General features: G+C 40.7%; 1 pseudogene; it reads right to left on the reverse strand.

The window, feature by feature from the left end:
• Positions 1-338: 338 nt before the first annotated feature.
• Positions 339-724, reverse strand: LOC124980939 (40S ribosomal protein S24-like; annotated as a pseudogene).
• Positions 725-11,657: the final 10,933 nt, after the last annotated feature.

The following is an 11,657-nucleotide window of genomic DNA, read 5'->3' on the forward strand; positions in this document are numbered from 1 at the left end:
AGAGTTAGTGGGGACTAAGTCTCCTCACATGTCCTGGCCCTCAGTCCCAGGATCAGCACCTGTAGCAGGGTTAAGTTCAGTGCCCACATCCTGTTCCAGGATGATTACAGTAGAGAAGTTGAAATCCTTATGTTCCAGTGTGAAACTGGAGTTTCTCTGCTTCTCCTGCAGATGGGGCCTTTGTAAATTGTAGGGCTCTGCAGCTGAGAACATGTTGCAGTTCTTTTTATTTTTTTAAATATTAACACTTTATTAATTCTCATGAAAAAAACTCATAATCACCACAGATAAAGTCATTGCAGAATCTTTACTCCTTTGGGTCTTATTCAATCTCAGGCTCACTTTTTGCAAGCACCAACATTGGCCTTTGCAGTCCTCCTGATCTGCATTCTGTTCTTGCGTTCCTTTCACTATTTTCTTGAGGTCTTTTTCTTTTCAGGCTGTGTCTTGCCAGTCTATGTTTGGGTTTATTTTTCTTTGCATAATACAATGAATCATAGATCATGCCAAAGTCAGTTGTCTTGCCACCTCCAAAATGGGTTCTGAATCCAAACACAAAGATGACATCTGATGTGGTCTTATACATTTTGGCTAATTGTTCTCAAATTTCTGTTTTAGGTACTTTTGCTTTCCCAGGGTGAAGAACATCAATGATCATTTGTTTCCTCTGATGTGTTCAGTTGGTCATGAACTTCCTGGCCTGGATAGTTACTGTGTCATTCATGAGTGCAGTAGATATTCAGAAACCCAGGGAGGAAAAGAGCTGTTGCAGTTCTAAATGGTGGGTTATCCATCCAGTGTGGCAGCAGACCCCAGAAACTCAATGCCAATTTTGTCTTTATGGGTTCTTGTCTCAAAAACTCAAAGAATGAAATCCACAGACAAGCATGAGTGAATTTAAGAGTAGGAATTATTCAAGTGTGAATAGAAACAGAACATTTCCACTTACATTTTGTAGGGTGAGAGGGGACTCAAAAGGGGTTGCCACTTGACTGTGCTAGGTTTATATAGCACTTGGGTCAACACTCTTGGTACACATTTATGCTAATCAGAGTTTGGAAAAGTACCAATGCCATGCAGTACCCTTCAGGTCTTCCCCTCTGCAGTTTTCCTGCTGGTCACTGGGGAGTGGAAGGTTGAGGTCCTTTCATATAATGAAATCATGCAAGATATGACTTTTTGTGTCTGACTTCTTTCTCTGAACATGTTTCCTAGGTTCATCCTTGTTGTAGCATCTGTCAGAATTTCTTCCTTCTTAAGCTGAATAATATTTCATTGTACGAATATTTAGTTCAGTCATTCAACACTTGATGGCGATCTGCAGTGTCTCCATCGTTTGACTATTGTTGCCAGGAACATTCATTCATAAGACTGAGCAACCTTTAAAAATAATTATAGTTTATATATGTATCTATGTGGAAGTGGAGTTGCTGGGTCATATGTTAATTGTAGGTTTAACTAATTGGGAATCACAAAACTGGTTCCCACAGTGGCTGCAGCATCTTAGAACTGACCTAGTTATGTATGAGGGTTCTGGCTTCACATCCATGCCAACACTAGTTATTTTATGTGTTTTATTAAATTACAGCCATCCTAGTGGGTGTGATGTGATATTTTATTACAAATTTGATTAGTATTTCTGTAGTGACTTATGATATTGAATATCTTGTGTTGTTTGCCATTGTATATCTTCTTTGCAGTAATGTCTACTTTGGTCATTTGTCTACTTTTAGTTGCATTTGTCTATTTTTTATTGAGTTATAAGAGCTTTTAATACATTCTGAATACTTGGCTCTGAGCAATATGATTTGAAAATATTTTCACCCATTCTATAAGTTGCTCTTCACTTTCTTGTCTGTTTCACATAGATTATCTCACTTCATGGTGCACATGCTGCTCACTTGTTCACATTTTGTTCTTATAACCCTTTCTATATCTTCAAGGTTAGTAATAATGACCTCAGGTGGTACTTTTTCTAATGTTCACTCTTTCTCCTTTTTTCTGGTCAGGCTAGCTAACACTACCAATTTGTGGCTCTTCTCGAAGAATCAACTATTTTTCAGAAATTTTTTATTAAGATATTTTTGTTTTTACAAACTGAATTTTGATTCATTGAACACAAATTGGGCACAACTTTTCACTACTATGGTTGTACACAATGTAGCTTCACACCATTCATGTAATAATATAAACACAAAGAATGAAAACTATCTGTTTCATTCTACTCTTTCCATCCCCCACCTCCTCCCACCTTGGATAGTGTAAAGGAAAGAATCAACTTTTGATTCTCCTGACTTTACTTTTAAATTCTCTACTTCTTTTACCTCTTTTTTAACCTTTACTATACATTCCTTCTCCTGGGTTTGTTATGGCTTCACTTGACTTTTTTGAGAGCCTTAATGTGTAATTTGAGACCTTTCTTTGTTAATGTATGCACTTACCACTCTAAATTTGTGAGGGCTGCTTTTGCCACAAGTTTTGATATGAAGTGGTTATAATTTCTTTGCCAAAAATTTCCTAACTTTGTGATTTTTTCCTTGTCCCTTTGATTGCCTATGAGTGAGTTTTTTCCTTATCATATAATGTGAATTTTCCAATACTCTTCCTAGATCTATGTCTGTTTTCTTATTATTGAACTTGTAAAACTCCATTGAGTGATTTCAAGTTTTCAAAATTTATTGAGAACTGTTGTGTGATTGGCTGTATGGTCAGTCCCAGAGAGTTTCATGGCTCATGTATTGTGTGTGATTGGGTACAGTGCCCCAGTAATGTTTCTTAGGTCTACATAGTGTGTAGCGCTGTTCTAGACTTCTATTTCTATACTGATATATTTAGTCCTTCCATCAATTATTGCAAGTGGGGAATTCATGTCTCCAGCTCTTATTGTAAAATGTCTATTTCTCTCTTCAAATTCATCATGTTTGATTCCAAGTACAAATATGTTTATAATTATTATCTCTTCCTGTTATATTGACTTATTAATGAATAATATTTTATCTCTTTTAATAATGTTTGTCTTAAAATCTGTTTTGTCTGATGTTGTTACTCATCCCTGTTCCCTTTTTGTTACAGTTTGCAAAAAGTATCTTTCATTCTTAACTTTAGACCTATTTGTGTCTCAAGTCCACAGTCAGTCTCATGCAAATGGCATTTGGTGGGCCTCCCATCTCTGTCCCCAACACGAGTGCTATGTATTCTCTCCCAATCTTATATCTTATCTCTAAAAATAGAGGGTTCTGGTGAGGTTAAAGATATAAGTGGGGAAAAATCAGCAATCACTCACAATTAGTGAGGGTAGAGGGGTGACTGGTCACTTTAGTATTGTTTAAAAAAACAGGTTATGTCTATGTTTAGACTTGGATACATAGTGGTCTTTCTTTTAGTCTGATCCACCATGGTCAACAAGTAACTCATCTTCTGTGCTTGACTTGTAGCTTGTTATATCCCACAGGAATACAACAAGGCCTGGCTATGAATCCCAGCTCTGGATCTAGCAACTAATGGGCCTAGGTCAGCGGTCAGAGGTCAGAGGATGCTGTTCACTTTTCAGTACTATCTCAGGGATGAGGCCACTCATATTTCCATTAGGAAAGGACTTCTAATTGATTAAGTGTGAAGAAAATCAAGCATCTCCAGCCCACACAGGTAAGCACAACACAGGCTTTATTAGAAGTCAGAAACTTCCTTACCTTGGGGTAAAATAACTATCTTCAAGGCAATAGACATAGAGTTTATGTAACATAAACAGCATTTCCTGGGCTACTTGTACAAAATTAAATCAGAGAAAACTAAAAATACAATAATAGAATCTATTGTCCTCAAAAGAAAAATGGACACCACCAAATTCTGCTTTGTACAACAACTTTCAGAGATAGTTAAATAAATTCTAAGTTAAATATGTACCAACCATATGAACCCCAATTTCACACCTAGATGTTTTCTTTAGGGAAACAAGAGCATATAGTCATATGAAGTCAGTCTTGTCCAACAATGACCATAGCAACTTGATTTATTTTTTTTTTTGGTTCAGAATATGAAGTTATAATTAAAGATTATTTCCCACAGTTTTACATACATACAAGATTGATGTGATAAAACATTTTAACAACACTATTTCAATAAGTATAAAATAAACATTTTCCATGATAAAAAAATACTATAAAACATCATACATTGTGACCAAATGAATTTTGTTTCAGGAATGTTAACTTATTTTCATCAATAGACTGTTGAGCAATGCAGTTGATGACATTGACAAAATTAATCAACATCTTTTTTATTGTAAACAAATGGGGTACAACTTGTTTCTCTGGTTGTACATGAAATAGAGGCATATCATTTGTGTAATCATACATTTACATAGGGTAATGTTGTTTGATTCATTCTGTTATTTTTTCCTTTCCCCCACCCCACCCCTCTTTTCCCTCTATGCAGTCCCTCCTTCCTCCATTCTTGACTCCCTCCCACCCTATCCCCATTATGTATCATCACCCACTTATCAGTGAGATCATTCATCCTTTGGTTTTTTGAGATTGGCTTATCTCATTTAGCATGATATTCTCCAATTTCATCCATTTGCCTGTAAATGCCATCATTTTATTATTCTTTATACATGAGTAATATTCCCTTGTATATATATACCACAGTTTCTTTATCCATTCATCAATTGAAGGACATCTAGGTTGGTTCCACAATCTGGCTATTGTGAATTGAGCCACTATGAACATTGATGTGGCTGTATCTCTGTAGAATGCTGATTTTAAGTCCTTTGGGTATAGGTTGAGGAGTGGGATAGCTAGGTCAAATGGTGGTTCCATTCCAAGTTTTCTAAGGAATCTCCACACTGCTTTCCAGAGTGGCTGAACTAACTTGCAGCCCCACCAGCAATGTATGAGTGTACCTTTTACCCCACATCTCGCCAACACATGTTGTTGCTTGTATTCTTGTTAATTGCCAATCTAATTGGGGTGAGATGGAATCTTAGTGTACTTTTGATTTGCATTTCTCTTATTACTAGAGATGTTGAACATTTTTCCATATATCTGTTCAGAATCACATGATTATTTTGATAGATGCAGAAAACAGCATTGATAAAATACAGCATCCCTTCATGCTCAAAACATTACAAAAAATAGGGATAGTAAGAACATTCCTTAACATTGTAAAGGTCATCTACACTAAGCCCATGGCTAATATCATTCTAAATGGAGAAAAACTGAAAGCATTCCTCCAAAAAACTGGAACAAGGCAGGGATGTCATTTTTCAGCACTTCTATTCAACACTGTCCTTAAAACTCTAGCCAGAGAAATTAGACAGACCAAAGAAATTAAAGGGATAGAAATAGGAAAAGAAGAACTCAAACTATCCCTATTTGTTGATGATATGATTATATATTTAGAGGGGAACCAGGAAATTCCACCAGAAAACTTTTAGAACTCATAAGCGAAATCAGTAAAATAGCAAGATATAAGATCAATCCTCATAAATCTAATGCATTTTTATTCATAAGTGATGAATCCTCAGAAAGAGAAGTTAGGAAAACTACCCCATTCAACAATAGCCTTGAGAAAAATAAAATACTTGGGAATCAATCTAACAAAAGAGGTGAAAGACCTCTACAATGAGAACTACAGAACACTAAAGAAAGTAATTAAAGAAAACCTTAGAAGATGGAAAGATCTTCCATGTCCTTGGATAGGCAGAACTAATATTGTCAAAATGGCTATACTACCTAAAGTGCTATACAGATTCAATGCAATTCAATTAAAATCCCAATGATGTACCTTACAAAAATAGAGCAAGCAATTATGAAATTCATCTGGAAGAATAAAAAACCCAGTACAGCTAAAGCAATCCTTAGCAGGAAGAGTGAAGCAGGGGGTATCGAAATACCAGATCTTCAACTATACCTCAAAGCAATAGTAACAAAAATGGCATGGTATTGGTACCAAAATAGACAGGTAGATCAATGGTACAGAATAGAGGACATGGACAAATAAATACAATTTTCTCATACTAGACAAAGGGGCCAAAAATATGCAATGGAGAAAAGAGAGCCTCTTCAACAAATGGTGCTGGGAAAACTGGAAATCCATATGCAGCAGAATGAAATTAAACCCCTATCTCTCACCCTACACAAAACTCAACTCAAAATGGATCAAGGACCTCGGAATCAGACCAGAGACCCTGCATCTTATAGAAGAAAAAGTAGGTCCAAACCTTCAACTTGTTGGCTTAGGATCAGACTTCCTCAACAGAACTCCCATAGCACAAGAAATAAAAGCAAGAATCAACAACTGGGATAGATTCAAACTAAAAAGCTTTCTCTCAGCAAAGGAAACTATCATTAATGTGAAGAGACAGCCTACAGAGTGGGAGAAAATCTTTGCCAATCATACTTCAGATAGAGCACTAATTTCCAGAATATGTAAAGAACTCAAAAAACACTACACCAAAAATATAAATAATCCAATCAACAAATGGGCTAAGGAAATGAACAGACACTTCACAGAAGAAGTTCTACATGCTCCTTGATTTTTAAGGGACAAAACTGGAGAAAATACAAAGTGAAGGAACTGATGAACAAAGAAGCAATGTGTGATTCATGCAAACCATGGCATATAATGAGTGAAGTGTAGACTTCTATATCCTGCCATCAGAGGTCACGTCCTCAAGATGCCCTGCGGTGAGAGCAGCATGTTTTGCAATGTCCCAGCTTCTCCAGCCCCAGCCTCAGAATGCCACACAGGGACAGATTCCTCTAATGGGTCAGAGAATGGTTCAGCCCCTGCTTCTGAAGCATTAGGCTGTTCATCAGGAGGGACCAAGTAGTCATACCAGATAGCCCATGGCATGTTCATCCAGGCAAGGCCAACCCTGTGAGCACCCCTGTGCAGTTTCACCCCTTCATCCTGAGTGTAGGAACAGGGTCCTGAGGGAGGGTTCTCCTGGGCAGAGGCTGGTGATGGGAGATTGTGAGCTTGGTGTCCTCTCATAGTAAACCTGCCTGGGTTGGCAGGTTGGGTTCAGCCGGGGCCCCCAGTGTCATCTGCCATGGGGTAGAAGACTGTGATGGAAGATCTGGGGATCAGATGTATACAAAGGGCACAATCAGCCTGCACACCTGTCAGGCAGGGCCTGGGTCTTGTTGCTGGCTGCCAGGCACTGTCTTCACATGTTCTGCACAGGATGTAACTGAAGAGCTGCTCAATGGGAGCATCAGCTCCATATCCTTAATGAGGAGCCAGGGCCAGTAACCACCAATGGGCACCAGCTCAGCTTCAGGGTGAGTGGGCACAGAGGGGACTCCACAGACAGGGCCTAGAGAAGAACAGAGAAGGACCTGGATCCCAGATGACATTCTAAAAACTTTACTGCAGGACTGTGCACCTGTCCACATGTTGGTGGGAACATCAGAATATAATACTGACATACTTCACGTCCTGTGATCCTTTTGCATTCTGACATTCAGCTTATGTCTGTGAAGTAGTTACCTTACTGTCCTACTGTAAGGGGAGAAAAAGATGAGGATGCTGGGAACACAAGGTTAAGAGAATAATTTTATAAAGTGAGCCCACTGTGCTGACTCCCCACATGATTTCTTTGCCAAAAATCAATCTGCCTTCAGCCCTTCCTGAAGGTACAGAAAATGTCACATTCCTCAACAAATTGAGGCAAAGGGAAGTAGGTCTGGCAGTCTATGTAGGTAATGAATGATGGGGGTTGTGAAGTTGAGGGCTGGTGATCAAAGAAAAAAACTGGTTTGCTAACAACTAACCTCAGGGACAGAACTTCCCAGCACAAGGAGTTGCTAAGGGTTACCCGCTGTGCTGCTCTTTCCTGCCCTTAGGCATGTACATGGAAAAGAAACAGAAGGTGGGGGATTCTGGGGTCTATAAAAGAACAAGACATATCCACTCCCACAGACACACAGCTCTGGCCCTCTTCTATTCAAAGAAGTCTGCTACCTCTGTCCCTGTCTCTTTCTTAATAAAACTGGCTTTCTATACTTGCCTCAGCATTTTTTGGGTGTTTAATTTTCAGCACCAGGGGAACAGGAACCTGTTCCTGATCTCTAAGACTAGTATCTCTTCCATGACCAGGGTTACTAGGGCTGTGTTTTGTGAAAACATTAGATGTTATCCTGTCCATTTCTCTGTCACTGCTGTCTCAAGGAACACACCAAGGGATCCAAAGGCAGGACCTGGGTATGTACCACATTCCAGATACAGTTACCACAGCATTCAACCCTTTAGTCCTGTATGACCTAGACTTCATTTCCCCTGGTGTAGAGAAAAATGGAGTCTTGTTTAAGAGTGCTTTCAAAAAGTTAAATCAGGGCGGGGAGTAAACAACTTGCAATAAGCTCTCTGCCCAAGAACATTAAAAAACAAAACAAAACAAAACAAAACAAAAAAAAAAAAAAAAAACAACTTAAAGACATCTGGTTTCTGCTCTCAAGGCCTGGCTCCTGGTCAGATCCAGGTCTGGAGACCAAAGATACTGATGGCACTGAGCCCAGTGGCTCCAGACAATAACTTTATATGTTTACTCCAGTATATTTAAGAGAGATGAGAAGAACTCAAAGGTGACAAGACTGTCTTCTTTGGTTATGTATGTTGTGAAATGCTTGTGATATCTCTCCAGTGCTGATTTGGTATGCTACCTGGGATGGTTTTCCTTTTGTATATACTTTATGTCTTAATAAATACTATCGTTTCCTATATGGCTTGTGGTGGTACATTCAGTGAATCGACCCATATAAATTATAAGTCTGTGCACAGCAACGGGAAATATGTTCCCAGACACCTGGAGTCATTTTAGCAGTGCCACAGAGAACAATGGCCTGGATGTCCCCATTCAGGGACTCTCCCAACCAGGATAAACCTGTTTCCTCATTGCCAGAATGTGATCTTCGGTCAGGACTCATGGAATAATGTTCCTAATGCAGGGACTTACCACACCTTCACACCTAATGAACAGACTTGAAGCTGCTAATATTTCTAAACTCTTTTCTCTGCAATTCCACTTTGAACTCAGAAACACTATTGTGCTGGAACTCTCCTGTCCCCGCTCTGGTACAAGTCACTAATGACTTTAGAGTTTGATTTGAACTCCAGCCCCCAATCTTTCTGGTAGATCACATTTTATCCAGTGACTCCCTGTCTCCCATTGTCTGGTCTCAGAAGGGAGAGTTGGCTGTAGGGGTGGATGATACCCCCACTCTGGGTGGTCCAGGCTGGCATGTTGGAGAACCTGAAGGAGGCCCTGGAGCCTAATGTCTCAGATGGCCACCCCCTCTAGCACTCTTCATTCACCAGCATCTCCTGGACCTTCAGCTCCACACAATAGGTTTTTATGTTCAAAAGGTGAGCCCAACACTCCAGGCACATGAATTGGACACCTACACTCTGGGTCCTGGGAAGGTCCCTGCACCTCTCTGATTCTCAGTCTGCTCCTCTGAACAGTTGGATACCTAGAGGTCAATGTCTCAGGGTTATTGAGGACTTAGTATGATTTCCAGGAAAAGTATTTATTGGGACTTGATTCCATGGAAAAATTTGCTGAAGGGGCTGTTCCTGTCCTCATCGTTGTCCTGCTCATCTCAATGAAGTTTTTCCCTTATCCCTTATTAACCCCCTCAGTTGAGTTAAGCTGTTTTCTTCATTGTGAAGAACATTTGAGTTTCACGATGGACTTCTCAGTGAATGCAAAACTGGATTACACAGGGGCTGGCAGTGGGATTCAGAAACACTCAGATATCTTAGAAGTAGGTGATCACATTCTAACCTTTAATGTATAGACATGAAGTCACACCATTCACAGACAATTTTGTAGGCATTGACCATGATCCAATGAACAGAGCAGGGACTAACACCTATTCTCTTGAACTACTTCAGGTCACACAGTCACACTAAATAACAGGGTACACTTTCAACATTAGAACAGCTGTGACATCCTTCTGACCTCCTCTAGATATGCATACATATAAGTAGGACAAGACGACCCAGATGAGGTAAAGAGAACTAGGCAGCATGTCAGTGTGTGAGGTAAAGGCCTGGAAGGCTGGGCATGACAGACTCCCATTTTTCCTTCATTTATCAGCTAATATTGGAGAACCAGTCCTAAGACAGTGAGTGCAATGCACACAGCAGAACCACCTCCCTTTCCTCATGGAGTTGACATGCCATTGGGGAGGGAGCAGAGAGACAGTGTCATGTTAAAAATGGTCAGGTGGTCACACCCTTGGTCAAGGACACTCTCCCATTTGGGGTTTCTGTCAGTCCACCCATGGTTACCAGAGCTCTCTATAGACCAGAGTCATCACACTGGGGTGGAAACAGGGTGGGGCTAGTCTCTAGATAGGCAGGGGTAGGAGGCACAGCCATGCAGCCATGCAGGGTTGCCTCGGAGGGCACTGAGAGAGAAAGGTCAGGCCTCTCATGCTGCTGCCCACCCGTATCCATAGGGCAGACTTCCCCCTTCTTGGCTTCTATCTGGAACACTACACAGCTGGTTAGGACATCAGCCAGCTCAACATGCCAAGCAACTAGTGGGACACATGGCCACCTTCTCCTGGAACTGCTGGAGCACCCAGAGTCCATTGAAGCAGGGTCTGAATTTGAGAGGACTGGGGTGGGGGCCTGTGAATATGTGGGGAGGAGATGGGATTGGCACTCAGAGCAGAGCTTCCAGAAGCAGGGTTGGGGCAGGAACAATGAGAAACAGAGCAATCATTGATTGGATGCAGTCTTGGAACTCTTCCTCAGGTTTGGTTTTTGCGTGGAGCTCTCTCTAAAAGACAGTGGACAATACTTTGTGCCTGAAAGGATCATGTGGTGATCTTTTCTCCTCTTGTAATTGTAGGGCCACTCCAGCACTTGAAGCAGCTCCAAAGGTACCTCCAACATTACCTTGAGCACAAAAGGAAGGGTCACTGCCAGAAAACCCTCCACCACCAGCACCAGATCTGAGCTCCTAGAGGCTCCTCAGTCAGTGCCAGCTTCTGAGCTTCACCTTGGTCCTGCTATTCCCAGAGCAGTCCTATCCTCCCTTACCTTTTTCCTTCTTTTCCTATTCATTTTGTAGATTATTTTTATTTTCTTATGATTAATACTAATTAAAATTTAGTATTTTACTCATTTTGAAATGTTTAGTTCAGTGCAATTGAGTGCATGTTCAATTTTGTGCAACCATCACCGCCATCTAGTTCCAGAACATTTTCCTCAATTTAGTCCCTACCCATTCTCCCCCTAATCCCCAGCAACCACACATCATTCTGTCCATGTGATTTGAGGATTTGTGATTAGCAAATATTTTGTGGGCATCTGCTTTTTGCTGCACTGTGGGGATGGAGGCAGATGCAGGACACTGTATCATGTCACTTCTCCACTTTTCACCACATCAGGGACTCCTGGCCTCTACCTGGTGCTTCCTGCCAACCTTTTCCACTTGCAGCTGGCATTTGGATTTCCTGTTCTCCCACTTACTGAGAGGAAGACACATGTTCCCCATCATGGCCTCTGACCCCTGAGTATGTATTCTTTCACCCCCACCTCCCTCCATGTGCATCACCCAGGTGGTTCTGCTCAGTGTCATGCCACATGACACAACCCTGCCTATTGTAGATTTTTCTGCAGGTCATATTTATCCCTCT

This window comes from Sciurus carolinensis, chromosome 3, assembly GCF_902686445.1.
Source record: "Sciurus carolinensis chromosome 3, mSciCar1.2, whole genome shotgun sequence".
NCBI classification, from domain to species: domain Eukaryota; kingdom Metazoa; phylum Chordata; class Mammalia; order Rodentia; family Sciuridae; genus Sciurus; species Sciurus carolinensis.